We start from the raw sequence: 26,810 nt of genomic DNA on the forward strand, positions 1-26,810 counted from the left end.
CTAGTAGTCTTTTATTTTCATTCAGTGCAAACTGCAAAGTGTTTCTTCAAATTAAATTTTCTCATAAATTTTTGTACATCAATTTAAACCTCAAATTTGTCTAGTTTCTTGTCCAGAGCGAAATTCAGGCCCAAATCTAAAATCTTAATTTCTTCTTCAGAAAAATGAGCATTACTCAAGTTAAAAATCAACCTTTCTTATTCCCTCCTCTTTCCTCTTGTCTGTTTCCTCTTTCTGGGGTTCTTTGTGTTTGTCCCATCTCTCCTTCTTGATTGGTAGTTCATCCATTCCATATGTCTGCTTCTTGTCTCTGGTGGAATGGGTACCTCCGATTTCCAGTGAACCCTTGGTCTCTCCCTGGGTTCCTGGGAGGTCCCTCCCATCTCTGAGTTACTCCTCCATTCCCATATTGTCCCCTCCATCCAGTGACTCTGTATTGCACTTTACAGTTTAATTTACATTATCTCTTCTCTTTCTGTATGTGGATGATGGCACTAAATTATTTTAATTAGGGGGCGTGGCCGGGATGTGAAAGAGAGGACGTGTGACTGCTGAGCTCCGCTCCACAGCTCATCCTGCATTGTTCCAGCGCCGTTTCTTCCTCAACACAGCCTTTTTCCTGACACCCTGGGGTGGTAGAGAGCCTCCGGTGCCTCGCGGCCCCCTCCGCTACCCCCGGGAAGGCTCAGTTCGTCCTCGGCAGGTGAGGCGCTGTCTGCGGTGGCCATCTTACCCACGAGGCTCCCGGCTGCCCCGATGTCCGCCGACTCCCAGGCCACCGCCGATCCCCCCCATCCCAAGCTGACTCCCACGCCGAGCTCCTGGCAGCAATTAAGGAGGGCAGGGATTTGGTGATGGTAAAAATTGATCATCTGGTGGCCGATGTGAGCCTGATCAGGCATGACATGGACAAATTTAGAGCCCGGTTTACAGAGGCTGAAGGCCGCATATCTCAGCTAGAAGACACCACCAGATCTGACTCTAGAAACCTCTGTGCATTACAGCTACAGGTTAAAGCTCTGCAGGAGAAGTCCATAGATACAGAAAATAGGCTCAGGAGGAATAACGGAGAAAATGGAGGGTGCACGGCCTGCTGAATTCACTGAGGTCTTCTTAAAAACGCTCCTGGAACTGCCTGACATGCCTCCTACATTTGTAGTTGAAAGGGCGCACAGAGTCCCTCCAACCCCCCCAGTTCCGGGGAACCCACGCGGCCTTTCCTGCTTCGGCTGCTTAATTACAGAGACTGAGACAGGATTCTCACGGCAGCTATAGAAAAAAGGATCTACTTTTCAATGGTGCCAAAATCATGCTTTTTCTGGACTACTCCCCGAAGGTGCAACATCATCGCCACTCCTTTACTGAGGTCAGGAAGCGCCTGCGGGATGAGGTCCTCAAATTCAGCCTACTATATCCCAGCAAACTCAGAGTGATTGATGGTGATCGTGCACACTTTTTCATGGACCCGGAGGCAGCCATGTCCTGGCTGGATGGCCATAGATGAGCCGCACCCTACTATAGGTATCCTGTGAGCTGTGGTTATCTGCACTCCCACATTTTCCATAGGTTCCCTTGGTTGCTCATTTCTTTGTTTTCTATTTTTTTTTGTCTGTTGGATCCTCTGCCAGGGTCCTAGGTTCTCTGCCAGACGTTTGCCATCCCTGCTGACTCTCCCCTCTTGTCTTGTCTGGCTACTGAGGAACCTACCGGCCACTGGGAGCTGGCTCAGACTCAGGGACTGTACCGGCACGCATACCCCCCTTGTCTCTTTCTTCCCCCTATACGCACAGCTGTGTGACCGTCAGTGAAATGTCGGGCACTCTTATAGGAGTGTGCCCTCTTAACATTCTACAGGACAAACGCCACTACAATCAAGCACTACCACCGCGGCCTTGGACTGCCGCCCCCCCCCCCTTAATTTTTCTTCCCCCCCCCCTGTTTTTGCTTTTTGTGTTTATTCCCTTTTTTATATTTTTCTTTGGCCAGTGGCCAACGCCGCATACCTCTATCTTGCTCCCTGGCCATTTAACACTACTAAGTGGTGACCAGTGGTGCAGGTGGCGAACTCTGGCTGTGTAGGGCCCCCAGTTAAGGGTACCTACACCTATTAGGTATAATTTTTGTTTTTTGGGGACACACTATTCCCGGACCTCTCCTCGTTTTGAAGGGAGCGATGGGACATAGTAGGAAAGGCACCTCGTGCCTGGGAAGTTTGGAACCTGTTTGGGTCTCCAAAGTTTTTTTGTACATGTTTATGTCTGTTTATGTTTTGTGCTATGTTTCAGTGCTGTCAGTATTAAATGCAATGCAATAGTGATCTTGCTGCCTATAGGGTACTCCTGCATATGCCCCCCTCAATACTCCTGTCCCCTTATTCCTTCCATACTGGATGGTTAACCAAGTCTTGGATTTGTTTACCACCCTCTCCTGGAATGTCAGAGGCCTTAATTCTAAATTTAAGGGAGCTCTGCTTTTCCAATATTTGAAAATTCACTCCCTCCAGCTTATTCTCCTACAGGAAACTCACCTTCTGGGCAGCAAGGTCCTAACTCTTAAGAAACCTTGGATACAACGGGGAATACATGCCACCTATTCCACCTACGCCAGGGGTGTACCGATCCTTGTTCATAGGAATTTCCCTTGTGTAATTGAATAAATCCTTATGGACCCCCTGGGTAAATTTGCGATAATAGTGTTTACTTTATGGTCTCAAAGGTTCATTATAATCAACCTTTATATACCCCCTCCGTTTTCACCTGCAATACTGTATGTGGGGTCCTCCTCCCCTGATAATGTGTGGGATGCTTTTAAGTCGTACACCAGGGGACAATACATTTCCTGTATTGAAACAAGGGGGTCCCAGTTGATCCCAGTTGAAGTCATTGTGTGACGTAACGTGTAGGAAACCGGAAGTGACGTTTACATCTGAGCGAGACGCTCATCGGTCCACTGTCAGCTGTGTGCCTTATTCGTTTTTTCTCTTGTGAGTAGACTATTATATGTTTTAATAAAATCAGTGATTTTAAATGCTACACTATGGTGGATGCTATTTATTTGTCCCCTTGAGCTTTTATGCTGGTAACATCCACGAGGAAACCGGATGAGTCTCTGGCACCGTCAGAAGTCCTCTCTGCAGTTATCCCCCTGACCCTCCCAAGCACTCCCTGCAATATAGCTGTTTTTCGCTGCATACCTCGCAGCTGTGAGGTAATCATTTAGTGTAACTAGCACTGGCACGGAATATCACTGGAAGAGAGTTGGCTTGGCACATTGCACCTTATTTTGATTGTGATACTGCATTTAACTTTCACGATTGGACTATGTTTGGGACACTCTAATGAGATTCACTTATTTGCTGCTATTGATTTTTGTTGGAATCTTTTTACAAATTTGAACTTTTGTTTTTTATATCAGTTATACTTTTTTTACACTGCATATTTTAGTTGTTACATGTTTTTTCTATATGCACCTGAATTTATTTATCACTGTATCCTTGATGTTGTCACTTGAGTGATGCACAGAGACACCTTGAATCAGTTGATTTTATGTAATGCACAGATGCACTTTTAATGCAATTTTATAAGCACTAAGCACTTTTCTAAGTTTACAAGCACTATTGCACTTTTTGCCTTGATATTATTATTTTTGATTGTGCATTACTGTTAGTTCATTTGTTATTGAGATAGCGCAACACCCCCCCCCCCCCCCCCCCCACTTGTTTTAATTTCTATAGTATTGAGAGCCAACTCATATAGTGTTTGCTGCTCCCGTCAGAATAGAACTGTGCCTTCTAAACAAATTTGGCCATATAGCGCGGGAGCCTTTGAAATACATTTCCTGTATTGCTGACATTATAAAAAAACAAACGAGCATGACCCTCTCACTGGAACAGGCCATTGACGATTGCAACGACACGTATACTGCAGACCCGACCCCTGCCAACTTTGACTTGCTGATGGCAGCTCAAAGGGAATTGCAGCTACACCTGACAGAAGTTACACGACTCAGCATGTATAAAGGGAAACAAAGGGCCTTTGAACAGGGAGATAGGAATGGCCGTCTGCTGGCAATGATGGCTCAGCATGACCTACCTCTCACACTAGTGTCTGCTTTACAGACCCCAGATGGAGGAACTGTGTCCTCCCCTTGGGCATACTGCGGACGTTTAACGCCTTTTATGAAAAACTGTACTCCTCGGGCCTCCCCACAGATGAAACTGATACCCAAAACGTCCAACCAGGCCTGGTTCTGACCTGTCATGTGCACCTCACTGTACACATGACCAGGCAGAACTCTAAAGCCGCGTACACACGGGCGGACTGTATGGCCTACTTAGTCCGTCATACAATCCGACGGACAGTCCGTCCTACTTTCGAATGAACGGACTTGACCACACACGGATGCACAAACAGTCCGTCGAAAGCTTGCGCGATGACGTGTACAGCACGTACGACGGGACTAGAAATAGGAAGTCCAATACACAGCAATGCAACCTTTCGCCGTGTAAATCCTTTCTGAGCATGCGCCATTCTTAGTCCGTCGAACTAGCCTACCGACGAGCGGATTGTCCGCTGAAACCAAAGTATGACAGACAGTATTTCGAAAATTCCGAAATACTTAGTACGCCAGACTGCACGCTGAAAAAGTCCGCTGAAGCCCACACACGAGCGGACTGTCCGCTGAAATGTGTTTAGACGGACTAAGTAGGCCATACAGTCCGCCCGTGTGTACGCGGCTTAACACAGCCCAGCCAAACTGATGTCAAAGTTAACCTACATGATTAACCCTCAGAACCCCATTACTGTTCTGAGGCAAAAACTAAATTTACACATGACAAACACTTTGTCCAAAGTGTCATCGCTACATAAGGAGACTGATCCTCCCACTTGCCTCCTACCTGGACGGTCCCGTGGTCTCCCTTTCCCCCTTCTGTGCTCGGGGGGGGGGGCCCGTACGACCGGTAGTGCTGTTTCCCACTTTTTGCAGGCGGTGGCGGTGTTTGTTCTTATCGCGGGATCGAGCGGCCAGCCGCCATTGTTTTGGTGTCTGAGGAGAGCCTAGGCCATGTCTTGATGGGAAGGGGAGGTACTTCCCTGTTGGCGCTCGGCATCAGTTCCGGGCGCAAAGTGCAGGGGGAGAGGGCAGGGTCACCTGGTGCCTCAAGTTCCAGTCCCGGGTTGGCGCAGCAGTGTTTTCAAACCTGGGAACAGGCATTTCGTTCACCACGCATCCGCAGCAACTATGGAGAGTGAAGCAGCAGATAAGGGGGCAAGCCAAGGGGCCAGCAAGGCTAAGGTAGGAAAGAGCGTGTTCTAATAACCTGGGCCATTCTCTCCTGTGGGGAGATGATTCACCCTCTCTCCCCTTTCCCCTCACCCCCCCCCCCCCATCTCCCTGGGAATGTTTGCTGTCAGTTAAGGCACACTACATTTCTATTTAGCAGTGGGGACCTTAGGTGGTGGTGGTAATGGCTTGCTGGGCACAAGGAGGTATGGTTCCTTGCAGAGGACATCTCTGGGTCTGTCTGTCGGGCGAGTTAGGATTAGGGCCAAGAGTTCTATAGATGCAGTCTAAAGTTATAGCCGTGTCTAGCGGACGGTCTAGATACCGGTTAAAGACGGAGGCCACCGTCGCCCGGAGCTCAGATTGTGGGATGGACTCTGGGACAACCCTCAGGCGTATGTTCTGTCTGCGACTCCGGTTTTCTAAGTCGTCAAGTAGCAGTTGTAATTGGAGAAATTGATCATTAATTTCCGAATGTGAGGACCGTACATCTTGTATACTCTGGGACATCCCTCCCTGTGCCGGCTCCACTGCAGTAATGCGCGTATCTTTGGCTGCGACTTCCTGCTTAATGGCTTGCATCTCTCACCTCGTGGCCATCTCCATTCTAGAGGCTAATGATTCAAAGTCATTCCTGGTGGGGAGCTGCTGCAGGAGTACCCATAACTTGTGTGTGGGGTCAGCATGAAGTGCAGGTTCCAGCTGCTGAGAAGGTGTAGCAGGAGTACTCACTGTGTCCTGAAGCCTTGGAATGTGTGCATACTTGAGACCAGGAGCAACGAGGGATGTAGTGACACATGGAGAGGTCTGTCTGGAACTAAACAGATCTTCCTCCAGGTCGGGTGATGCTGCAATCGCTCGTGGCAGGCAGGGGGATAAATCACTGAGAGGGGAGTAGGGCGGCATTGTGAAGTCCTCTCCCTGCTTCTGCGTGCCTGCAGGGTTGGCCGTCTCCACCCTGGTGTCACCCATCTCATGTCTGGCCGGCGCCATCTTGGATTCCGCCGGGGTAGAGGCAGACAATTTGAGCTGCTTTAAGTAGCGATCCATGCAGCAGGAGGTGTGCTGAGCACGGCGCATCAGTCTCCAGGCTGTCGGAGGTGCTGGCAATGCGGGGTAATAACTGGGGTATGCTGCATGGGTGCCGCCGGCCAGGAGCTCTCAGATTTAGCGTTTGCTCGCCACCAAGCCGAAGCCACTCCCCCGGGGGCCTCCTTTTAAAGGCTTGACTGATGAGGTGTTTCCTGTGGGAGGAGAAGCCATAATCTCTCGGGTGCTTTCCTGAAAGCCTATTGGAAAACAAGTTACTGGTAAGTCTAACTTGCAATTGTTCACGGCTTTGGAACATGTTTGCCATATGTGTGCTGTTTCATGAGATTGAGTAATATTTACTGTGACAATCATTGTATTTATAAGTTGGCCAATACAACATTCGCTGCCACTGATCTTTTTTAGACTGGGTTCACACTGAGAAATGGAGAGGCTCACAGCAGGGGGTGTGGTGCGTTTCCATTCACCATTTCAGGTCCAATTTCAGCACGATTTTTGGCTGAATTCGGACCCGAAACGGACCGGAAAATGCACTGGGCTTCTGTGCAATTCCCACCAGAGCTGCTCCAGAGATGTATGAACCAGCTTCATTGAGAGTCAGTCACAATCTCCTGACATGCGAATTGGATGCAGGGAAATCCACATCCAATTCACACTGGTGTGAACCCAGCCTTATACATAGTCCACCAAAACTGATATTGCAGCTTTGGTGGATTCTGCAGGACTGTAAATCTTATTATATCTCTCTAAGCTATATCTCTTATATCTCTCTATCTGTCTAAGTGCTGCATGCAGTTTCTCACATATCATGGGCTGAAAAGTAGATGCTTTTTTTATTATTTTTTTATTATGCTTCTGAATGCAGCTCTATATTAGCCAATGTACAGTGAGGGAAAAAAGTATTTGATTCCCTGCTGATTTTGTACGCTTGCCCACTGACACCGAAATGATCTGTCTATAATTTTAATGGTAGGTTTATTTTAACAGTAAGAGACAGAATAACAACTCAAATATACAAAAAAAAATTAAAAAAAAGTTATAAATTGATTTTGCCCGGGGCATGAAGGGGTGATGATGTCATAATCGGCGAGACCCCCTGAATGACGTCACCTGGTGACCCCACCCCATGCCAATATAAGTAGTGGCACACCACGCACCCAGCATTAGAGCGGGAGAGAGCAATGAGTCAACATCGTAAAAAGAATGGAGGGAGAAGACAGCGGAGAAGACCCGGCAAAAGAGCAAGAAGATAGCAGGAAAGACCCGACAGAAGCAGAAGACAGCTAAAAGAGGGAGAAGAATCAGAGAGGGCTAGAAGGCATTAGCGGAGAAGACTCAGACAGGGGAGAAGAACCGGCAGAGGCAGAAGACGTCAGTGGAGGAGGCAGAGCAGCCAGAGAGGGGAGAAGAGTTCAAAAGCAACGCCGGAGCTGTCTTAATAAATTACTTAAAAATAAAACGCAGTACACAGGTTTTTAGACATTTATTTTTAGGTTAATGGGTAGGGGTACAATGCACCCGAGGTCAAGGGGGCTTCCAGATTCCTATAACTCCCCCGCCCGCAGACCCCGACAATCAGCGGCCAGGGTTGTCGGGAAGAGTCCCTTATCCTCATCAACATGGGGACCAGGTGCTTTAGGGTGGGGGGTGCAAGGCCAACTCTGCCCCAAAGCACCCACCCCCCATGTTGAGGGCATGTGGACTGGTACGGTTCAGAAGGGGGGGAACTCGATTGTCCCCACCTCCTTTTCTGATCTGCACAAAAGAAGAAAATACCCCCATGGAAAACGGGACTTTAAAAGTGACTGAAAACACATTTATCACAAAATTTTATAAGGTTTATTAAATATTATTACAAATATATCACACATAATGTACAAAAACACATATAATATAAAATGAATGGCTTACAAGTCCGACCCAACGATCGTTTCAGACTTTCTGCCCTTCTTCAGGAGATTTATAGACATATAACAAGCCCAATCTCTAATAAAAAAAACACACATATTACATTCGTGTTAAATTCATTAATGTATACATTTTCAGAGTATTATCAAAATAATTCATGGAAAGAAATAGACGCCAGGGATGACAAGAATTAAAAGAACTTACATTTAACAATAAAGTGGTTCCGTATAGAGCCCCAAAACGACCACAGATGATTATCGTGTTATTATACAGTCTCCCCAGTGAAGCCCAAGCAAGGGTCACATGCTCAATCCCAAGACTGATGATTTTCTAAAGCCGATAATTCTATCAAAAAAATAAATATTTAAAAAAAAATAAAAATAAAAAAAAAGGGGGAAAAGGAAAAGGGAGAAAAACTTTTCTATATTTATTTGCAAAGGTGTATCCTCTCATATGCAGGAAGGTAGGGCGAGTTTATTCTGACACACCATTATCGACAAAATAGTGCTTAGTCACTTAGATAACTCTAACTATAAAGAGAAAAATTGCATCTGGTTAGAACTAACCAGGGAGTGAAGGAGTTTGCACATGCGCATTATATCCCGAAACGTGATGACATCATCACAGACTACGGAGACAAGCGCATTTACTCCTAAGCAAGCAGACACCCATGTCGGTAAGACGTTGCCATGACGATAATACAACAGCCATGCTGCGACGTGAGACATATGTCGGAACAAGTAGCCGCCTAAGTTATAAGTAATTACAAAACAAAGACCCAATGGAGAATATATGAAAAAAACAACCAAAACAAAAATTGTATACTAGCAGGGGCAGAGCAACAAAGAAAAAAGACCCCTCGCGCAAAAAAGCGCCACAGCATAGTCACCTCAAAAAACCCAGGAGGGAAGAGGGAATGTTACACTGCACTAAGTGCGCGCCGACGCAAAATACATGGTCATGCCATGAATATACCAGGGGACCGTCAAAGCCCACAATGCACATGTGTGAGGGCATGGGGCCCCTGGGTGCGCCAGTTGGAGGTCACTGATGACCGAGGAAATAGGAGACCATACGATTCAAATCTTCCCTAGTTTTGACAATATAGATGAATCGTTTAAGAAGTGGGAAAGTAATCTTCAGCAATGTAGTTCAACGATGATGAAGTTATTGGTGGAGGAATATCAAAAACGTATCTCTCTTTTAAACATCGAGATTGACAAGATTTATGCTCAGTTAAAACCGTTTGAAACCTCTGAGGACTATAAGCTACAGGAAGAAAAAATTAAATTACATCTGGACCTTGTAGCTAGTAATACTATCCCGATGAAAGAATGTAAATTCTGGAGGGACAAATTAGCTTTTCAGGAAGAAAAAGCATACCATTGGCAGAGAAATAGTAATGCATGTTCACGTCCCAAATCTGGTAAGATGAGGGGAGCAAAAGGGGAAAGAGGTTCAAATACATCAATTAATTCTTCGATATCTTCCTCCTCACAATCTTTTGTTTCAGATAGAAAAACCAAATTGCAGAAACATAAGTGGAAATCACCAAATAAGGAGTCTCAACTCACAAAAAAACACATGGTAGAGGCTGCCTCTATTTCTTAACACAAAAGCCCTCAGGGTAATCAGGTACTTGAAGCACTTGGTGGCTCATCTGAGCAATCTATCTCTACTAATCTTTCATCATTAACTAATGTGAGTACTGGGGATGATCAGAGAGTGAGCTTGAAAAACAATAAAATAGGGATGGTCTCATAGCCATGCCCTATTGAGTCGGGGAATCAACTGAATGTGATTAACCTCTCTGACTACAGTTTATCTGAGGCTGAATTGTCTGTTCTGTCCAAAGGTTTGAATTTCTGTCCACAATCGGACCTAGATAAATTTGAATTAATTAAAGATCTGCACCTATTTGCTAGAAAGTTGCTTTTAAAAGGCATGTACAGCAAAGTTGACTTAAGCCATAATACACAACCTAAAACACAATATGAAATTGATTTTGACAATCTTTTGGAATTATGTGATGACCAGGATGGTCTGGGCCTGATAGACAGAATAGATTTGGAAGCCTTATTGACACAAAACACCTCTTCTGTGCAGGAGAGAACATCCGCTATCCCATCAGCCTTAGCCCTTGTAAACACGGTCGGAGATTCCGATGGAATGTGTTCGATCGGACCATTTTGTCGGATATTCCGACTGTGTGTGGTCTACATCGGACTGTTTCCGTTGGAGTATCCGACGGACGAAGTTTTCCAACTTGTTGGTAAAATTTTCCGACAAAATGCTCCGATCGGACATACTCCGATCATGTGTAGAGAATTCCGATCGGACAAAGTGCCACGCATGCTCAGATCAAATTCCTACACCAAAGCTATTGGCTACTAGCGTGAACGTAGTCCCGTCGTAACAAAATAATGTAATCACATCGGATTTTCCGACAACTTTGTCCGACTGTTTGTATGCAACAGTTTCGGACAAAATTTTGTCCGACGGATTTGGTTGTCGGAATCTCCGACCGTGTGTACAAGAGCTTAAAGAAAAAATCCGATAAATTTCCAGCTATTAGCTCTAATACCAACTTGCCAGCTTTTGTGAATATGACACTAGGGAGATAAGTAAACTTAAGATCCGTCCAACCGAATTTGTCAGGGAAAGAGAGGAAGGCCTTGGAAAACCTATCAAAACAAACACAATTAACAATTAAATCGGCAGACAAGGGAGGAAACATGGTTGTGATGACTAATTCCCAATATAAGGATATGTGCCTCCGTATTTTAAATAATCAAGCTTGGTATAGGATTAATCCCTAGGTCCTTCATCGAAAAATGTAATAAGGAGTTTTACTTACTGGTTGATAATGCATTTACCAAGAGAATTATTCAAGAAAATATGTGTGAGGCAATAATTTTATACTTTTGTGTGCCACATCCAAAATTCAAGACAAAAACTCTTAAAATACCCCTAATGGTGGACTTTTAAGGCACGTACAGTAACTGTCCAAAAAAAAATTCTAAGAGTTCAAACAATAATTTTATTGAAAAAGTAAAAAAATAGAAAGATATATAAAAAGCAAGGAATGTATTGGATACACTGAAAGTCTGTACATATTACTTCAAGTATCCTACGCGTTTCGGAGAGATTAAATCTCCTTCTTCAGGGACTATGTACAACTGTAAGATATAATCTATTGAAACAAAAGAATTCTAATTATCAAAAAAACACATAAGATGCTCCACTATTGTAGTTGTCACTTAGATTTTCAAAACAGTGTGTTGTAAAGACATTCCATTTTAAAAACACGACGGAAAGCCAGGGTAGTTGTTGTCAGTGATTGTTCTGCCCCCTTGAGATCCAAAGTTAAAGATAAAGTCACTCCAATAGAGCAGGCCACAAAACTGGCAAGATGTTAAGAAAGGGGACAAAGACCTCACGCACTTGGAGCTAATACTATACTTTATATTTTTATTTGTATCTAAATTATGAAAAAAATATATATATATATATATATATATATATATATATATATATATATATATATATATATATATATATATATATATATATATTGTGATATAATGATCTTCATAAAATTTAGTTTACAATTTAGCTAATTACCACCAATGGGTTCCTAAATTGTGCATATATAGAATAGCATGCAAATAGTTTTTTGGGGATTCTTTTTCCCCGGTCTGTTGTTGTTGTTATTATATATATTTATTTTTATTATTATTTATATATTTTTTATTTTTATCCGGACATTCTAAATTATCATTAGTAAATATGAGAATGAATTGTCAGTGCCCTGATACGAAGAAAGTAATATATTTTTTTTTTCACCCAAATTTATTATCATAGTTGTCTATATTGTTAATTATATCCTTATTTCATCAATGTCATTATAAAGATAAATCATTTATTAATTGATAAATAATTTATTAAAATAAATTTAGTAAATCCGGGAAAAAAAAAGGAGTATAATATAAACTAACCTCAGCTCAGTTTTATTTCAACAGCCATCTGTCCGTCACGGCATCGACCACCACAATGTGAAGGATGTCGGACGGCGGAGGCTCCTGTCCTTTTAAAATGATTCCTGTTCAATCAGCTAACGCTGCTAATTGCAGCAGCTGACGGGCAGGAAGGAGGACCGAGGCAAGACTGCCCCTTGAGTGGGGTGCGCACAACCCCGTCCACGGCGAGCATGCACCAGCGCGTCGGAACGAGGCCACGCCCACTCCACCCACCGACACAATGGGCTTCTCCCGCTGGACTGCGGGAGTACCCAGCGGGAGGACGGTCGCTGATGACATATGCGGCTGTCCATTCCCTGCAACGCCACCACAGGCTGAGAAGCCTGGGTGGCTTAGTGTGCCGGGCGCTACCCCGGGAATTAAAGCCCACAGCTACATGGGGAAAACGGTCACCAAACAATTGCTCTATAGGAGGAGGGAATGGTCAAAGGAGCAGAAGTATTTTTGTACACATGGAAAGATTCCCAAGATTCCTGGACGTAAATCATGGGCACAGATATAAAAATCTATACAGAGAGGCACTACACATATGTCAACATTGGTCAGCATACATGAAATATACACAGAAAACACAGTATATATCAATGAACAAGGGCAAGTACATCATATTAATAATTTAAAACATACCCCCATCAGTTATCATTTTAAGCCAACATAGGGAAAAGTATCAATGTACACTAGACCAACATATACAGGCTTAACGTACAATATGCATGGTGTGATATATTGGTTGTATACAGGTATTTCTTTTCCTTCAATATTCCATCTCACAAGATATATCAATACATCTAAGTAAAACATATAAAAGTATATGAATACAGAGAAATATGAGATGGAAAGTAGACCCAATTCACTCCACTGGGCATAATTCAACCAATATACAGATACGGCATCAAATATTGGATAATACATATGGCCAACATGTTATAGTTGGTAAAAAAAAAAAAAAAAACACACACACACCTTAACATTCCATGTATCCATTAGATGTGATATAATATTTTTCATTTAACATGTTATAGTATATATATATCCTCTATTTGTACATCAGGTAATTGGACCAAAAAATTGTAAACAAGCCCATAGTAAGAAAGTTATATTGAAAAAAATGTAAACGTAGAATATAAATCAAAAAAACATATACCTGACCATATAATGACCGCCCAGTATGACAGAGGTTCATTTCTCCCTTTCCCCTGATGAAAACCCCTCCAAAAAGGGTTTAAACAAAATCGTTTTCTAAGTCCTGGAATTTGTGTAGCCTTCAATCTATGAATCCATTGGGATTCTAATTGTAAGAGGACCTTTTTACAATCCCCCCCCCCCACGGGGGTCTGGATGTACCCGATCCAGGATCAGGAATTTGATTTTGGGAAACTTCCCATTATGTACTATGCTCGTATGGCTTCCAAGAGGGAGGTCGGGGTCACAAGTCTGCATACTCAAGATATGTCTATATGCTCTACACCAGAATTCTACTTTTGTTTTACCGACGTAGAAGCATGTACAATCGCATAATAATAGATAAACCATCCCAGACATTCTGCAATTGGCAAAATGTCTGGGGTGGAAGACTTGACCATTAGGCAGTTTAGGTTTTTTTTGAACATACATATAACGGCAATAGTGGCATTTGCCACAAATAAATGGTCCGTTATATTTACAATGCATTTTGTCTGAGTTGCCTCGAAATTCACTGCTCACCACTCTATCTCTGATGGAAGCAGCACGTTTAAAAGTAAAGAGGTTTACTGGGGACAAATTGTCCCAAAGTAGAATCCAACGATAGTAAGTGGCAATATTTTTCTATGATCATTTGAATCTTCTTCTGCTGATTGTTATATTTCATGATAATTCTGGTCGTATCCGCATCTTTTTTAGGCCTATTTGAATAAAGAAGATCTTCTCTTGTTTTTAGAGAGGCTTTCTTAAACGCACATTTCAGACAGTTGTGGGAATAACCCCATGAGAGAAGCCTATCATGGAGTTTGTCTGCCTCTATTTTATAGATGCCAGTATCCGTGCAATTTTGCCTTATTCTCAGATATTGACTATAGGGGATAGAGTCCCTCAATGGCTTAGGGTGGAAACTGGAGGCATGCAAAATCACATTGCCAGTCGTAGGCTTTCTATAAAGCTTGCACATGATGGATTCATTTTCTCCCCTATAGATTTCTACATCCAAGAACATAATTCGATGTTTGTCAAAAGACATAGTAAAGCCTAGATTGAATTCATTCTTATTCATCCTTAAAAGGCATTCCTGTAACAGCTCAGGTGGTGCGTCCTAGACGATGAACACCAAGAGAATTATTGCTCAACAAATTTGGAGTTTCATTAGGATGCCTCACCCGAAAATACCAACATTTTACAGCCTCCGGAAAGTACATAAAAATCAAGTTCCTCCATCTGGACGACCTATCGTTTCCGGGTGCTCTCTTACAGAGTCTGAGTAAGCTTATTGACGAACAAATTCGACCCTTGGTCAGTAATCTACCATCCTTTATCAAGGATACCATACATTTATTACAACTGTTACAAGAGATGAAAGTACCTCCTGATGCCCTGCTGGTGGCAGTAGATGTTGAGGCCTTATATAGCTCCATCCCCCACCAGCAGGGCATCATAACAATAAGCCGTGCCATTTCTCAGGCACATGGAGGGATTCGTCCATTTGACAAGTTTCTTCTATCTGCACTGGAATTCATACTTACACAGAATGTGTTTTCTTTTGATGGTTCCCACTACCTCCAGGTACAGGGCGTGGCAATGGTGACATGTTGTGCCCCATCCTACGCTAACCTGTACCTGGGGGAGTGGGAACAACTCTTTTTGTCTGACAAAGATCTACAACCCCTGACAAAGCCCATTTTGAGCTGGAATCGTTATAGTGACAATATTCTATTTGTGTGGACCGGTCCTCCGGATTTGCTCTGTAAGTGTCTGGACGTGATGAATAATAACAAATACAACTTGAAATTTACTATGACTTATGATTGTTCTTCTGTCAATTTTCTTGCTGTAATTATATCAAAGGAAAAGGACAGTAGACTAACTAACGTTCTATTTTGCAAAGGCACGGCATGTAATAGTATTCTACATGCTAAAAGCGCCCATCCGGTCCCACTAATTAAGTCGATCCCATTTAGCCAATATTTACGGCTACGCCGGAACTGTACACAGGATTTGATTTAAAAAAAAGAAGCTGACGCTCTGAGAGAGAGGCTCTTATTAAGGGCATACTCTCATAATTCCCTCAAGAAGGCCTATAAAAAAGCCTTACTTAGACCAAGACAAGATCTTTTGATAAAGAACATCCTGTGGTCCGAGAGGTGGAGTCACAAACCAATACTCTGAGAATCACGACACCAAACAATATCATAAGGTGAATACGATAATCTCAAAGTATTGGCATCTTCTGCAAATAGATCCAATATTAAATCCTTTTGTGTCTAAAAAAACATCTATTACTTATCGTAAAACAAAATCCATTAAAGATACTTTAATACAAAGTGAATTTACATGGGAATTTCAAACCGACCCCTGTAAACGTCCAGGTATGTTCCGCTGTGGCGGTTGTACACTTTGTCAGTACATGTATACCAGTGAAGATGTGCGCCTGCCAAACGGAAAGTTCTTTAAACCTGTGCACTTTGCAAATTGCAAGACCATAGGAGTGGTATATATGTTGATGTGCCAATGTGCGCATTCTACATAGGAAAAACAAAGCAACCATTTCATAAGAGAGCGTTAAGACACATTAACAGTATGAAGAAATCCTCTCCAGATCTTCCTTTGGGTCGTCACATTAGGGATGTACATGCTGGCTTGATTCCCAAAATTAGTTTTGTTTTATTAGATAGGATACACCCCAGTAGTAAGGGAGGGGATTGGAACAGAATACTACTTCAGCAAGAAACGAGATGGATATTAAATCTAAATACAACATCACCTCTAGGCCTTAATGATGTAATTCGTTTTCGCCTCTTCCTTGATGGTTTTATTTCAGGTGGATGGGAAGAATGAGGGTTTTTTTTTGGTGTGTGTTTCTCTTTAGCTTGATTTTCGCTCTGTATTGGTTCTGTTTGGGTCCTTTATGATGCTACACATATAATAATACAGTATACTATGTGTATGCATATGGTCTCCTATTTCCTCGGTCATGCCCTCACACATGTGTATTGTGGGCTTTGACGGTCCCCTGGTATATTCATGGCATTACCATGTATTTTGCATCGGCGCGCACTTAGCGCAGTGTGACATTCCCTCTTCCCTCCTGGGTTTTTTGAGGTGACTACACTGTGTCGCTTTTTTGCGCGGGGGTCTTTTTTCTTTGTTGCTCTGCCCCGGCTGGTCTGAGGCGCAGTAACTGAGGGAGGATTTAAGATGTCCGGGTGTGCTCTCGGCTTGGAGGGGCGCTACAGCTCGTGGAAGTGCCCGGGGGAGGACTCTTCAGAGGAGGGCCAACAAGCGGAATCCTGAGAAGTGCCTGGTTACTAAGTTGGGAAGGACATTGATTAATCCACGCTTTTTCAAGTACTATTAAGGAGACGGAGAACGTTCCAGGTACTGAGGAAAAAGGTTCCCGTTCACTCTTAGTTACAACCTGTACACGTTCATAGGATTGCTCCAAGTTTGAATAAACTTGCTGACTACCATGATCTCTGGCTAGAGATCTGTTCAGCCTTGAAGTACCCAGCTGCGAGTGGCTACTCTCTGGGTGGAATTAGAGACTTTGTTAGACCTGCAGTTCAAGGTACCTGAGTTCTTCACCCGTGCCCTCTGTTCCCATGAGAGACTGTGTTATTGGATGTTATCACTGTAAAATAAAACCTTTTAAAAAGGACTTTATTTGTGTCAGTGTTCAAATGTTGGGTATCAACACTGGGAACCCCTAGAGGTGGAAGAACAAGCCAAGCGGAGGTAACCAATAAGACCAGTAAGTCAAGGCCGCCCTACACAGGGTTATGACTGCTACATATACATTAATTAATTTAACACTAATGTAATATGTGTGTTTTTTTTTTTATTAGAGATTGGGCTTGTTATATGTCTATAAATTCCCTGAAGGGCAGAAAGCCTGAAACAATCATTGGGTCAGACTTATAAGCCATTCTTTTTATATTATATGTGTTTTTGTACATTATGTGTGATATATTTGTTATAATATTTAATAAACCTTATAAAATTTTGTTATAAATTTGGGTTTTCAGTCACTTTTAAAGTCTCATTTCCCATGGGGGTATTTTCTTTTTTTATACAATTTGGGATGTGGTGACTGAGGACACCGTTTGTTTGGCGTGGGGGTTCCCCTTAAAATCCATGCCAGACCGAAGGGCCTGGAATGCTCTTGGAGGGGGAACCCACGCCTTTTTTATATTTGGCGTGGAGTTCCCATTCAAAATCATCAGAACACAAGTCAAAAGCAAAAGTCGGATCAATTAAGTTGACTTCAGTGACATTCAATGGGCTGAAGTAGGATCAAAGTGGGACCAAAGTAGTGCAGGGAGCATTTTCAAAGTATGACCGACTTGCATCGGACCAGTTAAGATGGCTCTCATAGGAAAACATTGATTTCACACGTCATGCGACATGAGCTCCCAATGTCGGAGCGTTTGTCGTACCAGTGTGAACCAGACCTTAAGGGTAGTGCTCCTATTCTCAGCTTGTTATCTGTATAAAAGACATCTCTCCACCATGGCCAAGACCAAAGAGCTGTCCAAGGATGTCAGTGACAATACTGTAGACCTACACAAGGCTGGAATGGGCTACAAGACCATCACCAAGCAGCTTGGTGAGAGGGTGACAGCAGTTGGTGCCATTATTCGCAAATGGAAGAAACACAAAATAACTGTCAATCTCCCTTGGTCTGGGGCTCCATGCAAGATCTCACCAAGTGGAGTTTCAATAATCATGAGAACGGTGAGGAATCAGCCCAGAACTATATGGGAGAATCTTGTCAATGATCAAAAGGCAGTTGGGACCATAGTCACCAAGAAAACAATTGGTAACACACTACGCAGTGAAGGACTGAAATCCTGCAACGCCCGCAAGGTCCCCCTGCTCAAGAAAGCACATTTACAGGCCTGTCTGAAGTTTGCTAATGAACATCTGAATGATTCAGAGGAGAACTGGGCGAAAGTGTTGTGGTCAGATAAGACTAAAATCAAGCTCTTTGGCATCAACTCAATTAGCTGTGTTTGGAGGAGGAGGAATGCTGCCTATGACCCAAAGTAAACCACCCCCACCGTCAGAGGTTGAAACATTATGCTTTGGGGGTGTTTTTCTGCTAAGGGGACAGGACAACTTCACTGTATCAAAGGGACAATGGACGGGGCCATGTACCATCAAATCTTGGGTAAGAGCCTCCTTCCCTTAACCAGGGCATTGAAAATTGGTCATGGATGGGTATTTCAGCATGACAATGACCCAAAACACACAGCCAAGACAACAAAGGAGCAGGGGAAAAAAATTCCTTCCTGATCCTCCGAGAAGCAATCGGATTTTCCCCGGATCAACTTTACCTATAAATGTTAGTACCCAGTTATATTATGTACAGTTAATAATCCAGGCCTTTCTTAAAGCAATCTACTGGGTAAGAACCTCCTTCCCTTAACCAGGGCATTGAAAATTGGTCATGGATGGGTATTTCAGCATGACAATGACCCAAAACACACAGCCAAGACAACAAAGGAGTGGCTCAAGAAGATGCACATTAAGGTCCTGGAGTGGCCTAGCTTCAGACCTTAATCCCATAAAAAATATGTGGAGGGAGCTGAAGTTACCAAACGTCAGCCTCGAAACTTTAATGACTTGGAAAGGACCTGCAAAGATCTGCAATCCCTCCCGAAATGTGCACAAACCTGGTGGCCAACTACAAGAAACATCTGATCTCCTTGATAAACAATAAGCATTTTGCCACCAAGTACTAAGTAATGTTTTGCGAAGGGGTCATATACTTATTTCACTCATTAAAATGCAATCAATTTATAACTTTTTTGATATGCGTTTTTCTGGATTTTTTTGTGGATATTCTATTTCTCACTGTTAAAATAAACCTACCATTAAAAGTATAGATTGATCCATTTTTTGGTCAGCGGGCAAATGTACAAAATCAGCAAGGGATCAAATACTTATTTTCCTCACTGTATCCATGTGCTGTTTTAGAGCAGCTTTTAGGGGCATACAAAAAATTCTCCAAACTGAACTAAGAGAGCATATTGGCATAATTTACACATTATACAGACATATATGGATGCATGTGCATGTACATAGTTACATAGTTAGTCAGGTTGAAAAAAGTCCATCCAGTTCAACCACAAAAAAAATAAAAATAATAATATCATACAATCCCATATACCCAAACCCCAGCAGAGCATGATCCAATTTGCTGAAGCAGGAGAAAAAAATTCCTTCCTGATCCCCCGAGAGGCAATCGGATTTTCCCCGGATCAACTTTACCTATAAATGTTAGTACCCAGTTATATTATGTACAGTTAATAATCCAGGCCTTTCTTAAAGCAATCTACTGAGCTGGCCAGAACCACCTCTGCATATTCCAGATGAGGTCTTACTAATGATATGAACAGGGGCAAAATGATATATATGTAATTTCAGTCTAGTAGCTAGAACATATGAATATTCTTGCCACTAGAATGAAATAATACACTGGCGCTTTCTGATCACTAACACACATAAATATGCTCCAGATTGAGAATTTTTTACACTGGAGTTTCTACCAGCTCCTGGAGGAAAGATACAGCACAAATGGAATTATTTTATTACGCCCATGTATATGCAGCCTTAAGGCTCGTACACACGATTTGATTTTCCGCGCACAAAACCTGTTCGAAGGCGTGTGCCTGGATTTTGTCTTATATACAAACGGCAAGGAATTATCAGCCAACAAACACGAAACCTAGTGATGTGCTATGTGTTTTTTTAGCTCTTTGGCGCCACCGTTTGGGCTCCTTCTGCTAATTTCATGTTAGTAGAACTTTGAGTGTTAATTTGCGCTTTTCATTACGTCTTTTTCAGCTTGTTTCTGAGCAGCCGTTTGTCAACCAGACATGTTGCGAAATCGGAGGAGATAACGTGTTATTTATTATTGTCCTTGTTATTGCTTTGACCCAAGTCCAGTCCAGGAACAGGCAGAGGAGGAGTTCTTGGACCAATAATTGGTTGCTTTATTAACCACTTACCGACCGGTGCATGCCGATGTACGTCGGCAGAATGGCACGGGGGCAGGCATATTGGCGTACAGGTACGTCCATTTTAATATGCCACCCGGTCATCGCATGCGCGCTTCCGGCGGCGCACACTCGCGTGCCAGTCGGGACCCCCGTGAGTCCGGTCGCGGGTCCCGCAGACTCGATCGTCGCGGGGATATCCGCGATCATCTCACGGGGTGGCTGAACGTAGAGATGCCGTTCTAAACAGCATCTCCCTGTTTTGCCTAGCAACAAGTGAAGCTGATCTCTGCTCCATATGATTGGAGCAAAGATCAGTGTTCACTAACACAAAGCCCAGCCCCCCCACAGTTAGTAACACGCCCCTAGGAACACTTAACCCGTACACTGCCACCCCCTGGTTAACCCCTTCACTGCCAGTGTAATTTACACAGGAATCAATGCATTTGTATAGCATTGATTGCTGTATAAATGACAGTGGTCCCAAAAATGTGTCAAAAATGTCTGATGTGTCCACCATAATGTCGCAGTCACAATAAAAATCGCTGATCGCCGCCATTACTAGTAAAAAAATGATTCATAGAAATGCCTTAAAACTATCCCCTATTTTGTAAATGCTATAACTTTTGCGCAAACCAATCAATAATCGCTTATTGCGATTTTTTTAACCAAAAATATGTAGAAGAATACGTATTGGCCTAAACTGAGGGAAAAAAAAATGTTTTTATATATTTTTGGAGGATATTTATAATAACAAAAGTAAGCTCTATTTTTGTTTATAGCGCAAAAAATAAAAACCGCAGGGGTGATCAAATACCACAAAGAAAGCTCTATTTGTGGGAAAAAAAGGACGTGACCAATTATGTCATATGCCTTTGCTGCGGGAGCTCCAGGAGAATAATCCAGATGATTTTTGGAATTATCTCCAGATGAAGGACCCCTGCTTTCACCAACTCTTGCCATTGTTGACCCCCTATATTAAGAAGCAGGACACATGCATGATGCTTTTATTTTATTTTTTGGTTGAATAATGATTTGATTTGTCGCGTACACACGACCGGTTTTCCCATCAGAATAAACTCCCAAGGTTTTTCTGATGGAGTTCCGCAGAAACTGTCATGCGTACACATGATCATATCAAAGTCTGATCGTTAAGAACGCAGTGACGTACAGCATGTACGATGGGACTAGAAAAAGGAAGTTCAATAGCCAGTAGCCAATAGCTTCTGTCTTGTACTTGCTTCAGAGCATGCGTCGTTTTTGGTCCGTTGGAACAGCATACAGACGAGCAGTTTTCCGGATAGGAATTGGTTCCACCGGAAATATTTAAAACATGTTCCATTTTTAGGTCCATCAGAATTTTCGTTAAAAAAAAGACCGATGAGGCATACACACAACTGGAATATACGATGAAAAGCTTCTATCTGACTTTTTCTGTTGGACATTCCGCTCGTGTGTACGCGGCATTATATTTTCTATATTTTTGGATGCATAGAATGCACTTTTTGGTTAAGTTCTATTGCCATATAGCATGTCTAATTTTATTTGTTTTCTTTTTTTAATGCACAATAAAAAAAATTGTGGAATCCCCAAGCTGCGTTCCGAATTTGGATTGAGCTCGGTTTGGTTGCCCTGAAAGACTTCCTTATCAATGCACAATTTGCCACCTTTCAGGAGTTGCAGTCCAGTTTCCGAATTCCTAACACTGAATTTTTCCACTATTTACAAATCCGTCTTTTTTTTTTTACAACATTATCCTGGCCCTTACTCCCTACCTCCACGGTACTTTGAAGACATATGCCACACTGCTCCCAGACAAAAAGGCCTGATTTCAGGACTTTATAAGACGCTGGAACTGGCAGTGGAAAAGTAGGGGCTGAAATATAGATCCAAATAGAACAAGAGTTGGAACTGGATTGCGACACTATTGACTGGGACAAAACCTGGAGCAATATGTGTCAGTGCTCAAAAGCCCTTTCAATTAGGGAAACAGCCGTTAAACTACTCACCAGATGGTATTATACACCCCTACGGCTACATAGAATTTTCCCTCAGGTTTCTCCCAACTGTTTTAGGGGTTGCCCCCACCCAGGCTCTTTCAGACATATATTCTGGGAGTGCGACCGGATCCAACCCATATGGCGGTTACTTTTTGACCTAATTAATAAACTAGCAGGTAATACTATAAATATGAAGATATCTCATTCATTATTATCTAAATCTCCACCAGACACCTCCAAACATTTGAGGCGTCTGGTTCATTCAATCTGTATAGCCATGCAATGGTCTATAGCACTCAATTGGAAATCTCCCTCCCTATCTTTTGACCAGATCTTGTCACGAATTGATCTAATGATGCATACGGAGAAAATCTACCACACTTTACATGATTCCGTCCCAGTGTTTGAAGCTAAATGGAAACCATGGTCTATATTCAGACTTCTGAACTAAATGTGCTAGTCTCTCCCCCATCCCTGGTTTAAAAATTTCCTATTTTTTATCTTTCTGATTTTTTATTTTCTTTCATTTTTCTTGTACTATACTGATTCTTGATTTTCGTGGTATCCCATATTTGAGATTTTAAATGTTCATCCTATCCATATGGATTATCCTGCACCTTTGAGAGTCACACTCATTGACTTCTGTATTGTAACTTGGAATGGATGAATATGTTTATCGCTACAGCTTGTACATGATGTTTACCATGCAACATTATATTCTTCTTTTGTATGGATATCTATGCTCTACCACGTGTTGGTTTTTCTGTTTATTATTCTCCAATAAAAATGTTTGAAAACAAAAAAAAATAAATAAAAAAAATTGTGGAGAATAATACTTGGCTATGTGTTTTACTTCAAATGACAGTTTGGCAGCAGGCAGTTACATTTAAAAAAATATCTTTGATCCTAAAAATGACGGGATAATGGTGTTGTGGTAACTTGCCCAAAAAAAAAAAAAACAATAATATTATTCTTGAAAAAAAAAGCCTTTGAAAATTTGTTTGCAATAACTCCATCGGTATCATCAGCAAAGCAGCTTCATTGTTATCCCATTAAAGAACAAGAGAATGTGCGCTGCATTTTGAGATTTCATAATTTTCGACGTCGCGAATGTTAATTCTCCATTGCGAAGGCTAGTTTACAAGACCAACCGCTTCTGGCTCGCCCTTGCTTCCGAACATGCATTTTTGTACTTTGGACTTTAGTCCAACGGACTTGTGTACACACGCTTTGAAAATCTGACAACAGACAATTGGACACAAAACATTTTAAAACCTGCCATCCAACATTTGTCTGTGGAAAAATCCGACAACAATTGTCCGATGGAGCGGTCAAATGGTTGGATTTCCCGCCAACAGTCTGTCATCGCACATTTCCCATTGGAAACTCTGAACGTGTGTACAAGGCTTTAGCCTTAGGGCTGGTGCACAACAAACCACGTTGCAGGAAAAGTGCATATTTCCTGTGCTGCAGGTGAACGCACTGCCCTGGTGAGATGCATGCAGATTCCAATGAATTGTCAATGGCACCCCAAATACAGCTTGTTTGTGGCCATCCAATTGCATGGTACCCTATGTGGTTTGGTGTAGTGTGTTTTGAAAAAGTAATGCTTGCACTACACTTTCAGGGTTCCAGTGCATTTTGCAGCCCATTCAAATGAATAACCTGTTAAAACTGGATTGCATGAAAACACGCAGGAATCATACATGAATGTGCATGTTCTGCTGAGAAATGGCCATTAGCCTTAGGTCTGTACACCTGTCATAGACAGTACAAGGAGCTAAGCAGAATTAAAAACCTTTTGCAGGCAAAACAGTAAACATACAGTACATGTATACATATGTATTCCAGTACTGTATTTAATGTCTCTTTATACATATTTATCAATAATTGTATCATAGTGCAAGAATCCATATAGCCAACATATGATGAACAGTGAAACATGGAGGGCTGCTTATAAAAGAGCAACATATACAGGTGCAACTCAAAAAATGAGAATGTCATCAAAAAGTTCATTTATTTCAGTAATTCAATTCAAAAAGTGAAACTCATATATTATATAGATTTATTGCACACAGTGATGTATTTCAAGCATTTCTTTCTTTTAATTTTGATGATTATGGCTTACAGCTAGTGAAAACCCAACATTTAGTATCTCAGAGAATTAGAATATTGCATAAGATCAATAACTAAAAGTATTTTTAATACAGAAATGTTGTCTTACTGAAAATGATGTCCATGTATAGTATTGTATGCACTCAATACTTGGACGGGACCTCCTTTGGCGTGAATTACTGTATCAGTGTGGCGTGGCATGGGAGCGATCAGTCTGTGGCACTGCTGAGACATTATGGAAGCCCAGGTTGCTTTGATAGCGCCCTTCAGCTTCTTTGCGTTGTTGGGTCTTGTGTCTCTCATTTTCCTCATGACAATACCCCACAGATTTTCTATGGAGTTTAGGTCAGGTGAGTTTGCTGGCCAATCAAGCACAGTGATAGCATGATCATTAAACCAGGTATTGGTACTTTTGGCAGTGTGGGCAGGTGCAACGACCTGCTGGAAAATGAAATCAGCATCTTCATAAAGCTGGTCAGCAGAGGGAAGCATGAAGTGATCTAAAATTTCCTAGTAGAGGGTTGCACTGATTTTGGACTTGATAAAACACAGTGGACTGTTACGGCTATTTTTCCTACCTCACTTATATACTTACCTATACATAAAATAAGTGATTAAAATCCTTTTATCTATATGAATCAAACCATGAAATTAAGAATGAATGATACCTGTGCGAAAAGGGTAACAATCTAATTTATTTAAACTTACTATTGTACAGAAAAGAAACGTTAGAGATTACCCCATATAATGTGGAGGATACAACCTTAAAAACAACGATGTTACCAATATTGCCAAATATTGCTATAATGGTCATACACATCCTTTCGAGAGATTAATATTATATTAAGGCAAAGTCCTATGGTAGAAAGGGTTACAGAAAAGAAAAGAGACATAATAATAATAATAATACAGATACATGATCTAGACTGCCCCTAAGTTACCATTCTTGCAAGGGGGGGACACACACCGGGATGAAGAGAGATAAGGGAATACATTACACAGGAATCTTACATGTCCAGTCCATGAGGCTTAAGAGAGCTAGCATCTCTAGGGATTTTGATTTTATGTTGTTAGAATAACCCACTCCTACCAATCAGAACTCAGGGTCACCTCATTGGTTCAAAGTTGCCTCCAATTCTGATTGGTTATAATTTCAAGCCCAGTTAAACATCATGCATCCAACCTAAACTTCCGGTGCCTTTCTGTCTATATATGTTGAGCAACTTCCTTTGATCCCCCAAACCTGCCCGTTTCCGACATTAGCATTTCAAGGACTTGGGAGCCGCAATGTCTGCCCCTTGTCCCAAAGAACAATAGAACAACTTATTTACTATGCAAAAAATACACCAAAAGATGTTGGTGTGTTTTGCGATATAGATAACAGTAACTAGACCTACCTATCATGATTAAACCTGAAAATATTAAGTCATACATTCCTATATATATATATATATAAATGCTATAAATATTATATTTCAAAATCTCTACCACAAGTAAAGACCTGCTGGAAAATGAAATCAGCATCTCCATAAAGCTGGTCAGCAGAGGGAAGCATGAAGTGCTCTAGAATTTCCTGGTAGAGGGCTGCACTGATTTTGGACTTGATAAAACACAGTGGACCAACACTAGCTGATGACATGGCTCCTCAAATCATCACTGACTGTGGAAACTTCACACTGGACTTCACGAAACTTGAATTCTGTGCCTCTCCACTCTTCCTCCAGACTCTGGGACTTTTATTTCTAAATGAAATGCAAAATTTACTTTAGTTCGACAAGAGGACTTTGGTTCATTGAGCAACAACAGTCCAGTCTTTTTTCTCCTTAGCCCAAATAAGACACTTTTGACATTGTTTCTGGTTTAGGAGTGGCTTAACACAAGGAAAGTGACAGTTGTAGCCCATGTCCTTGATAGGTGTGTGTGTGGTGGCTTTTAAAGCACTGACACCAGCTGTAGTCCACTCCTTGTAAATCTCCCCCAAATTATTGAATAGCCTTTGCTGCACAATTCTTTCAAGGCTGCGATTATCCCTACAGCTTGTTGATGCATATTTTTCTACCACACTTTTTCCTTCCACTCAACTTTCCATTAATATGCTTGGATACAACACTCTGTGAACAGCCAGCTTCTTTAGCAATTACCTTTTGTGACTTACCCTCCTTGTGGAGGGTGTCAATGACTGTCCTCTGGACAACTGTCAAGTCAGCAATTTTCCCCATGATTGT

The sequence above is a fragment of the Lithobates pipiens genome, unplaced genomic scaffold, assembly GCF_037356315.1.
Source record: "Lithobates pipiens isolate NorthernLeopardFrog02 unplaced genomic scaffold, aLitPip1_a1.2 Scaffold_8, whole genome shotgun sequence".
NCBI lineage: Eukaryota > Metazoa > Chordata > Amphibia > Anura > Ranidae > Lithobates > Lithobates pipiens.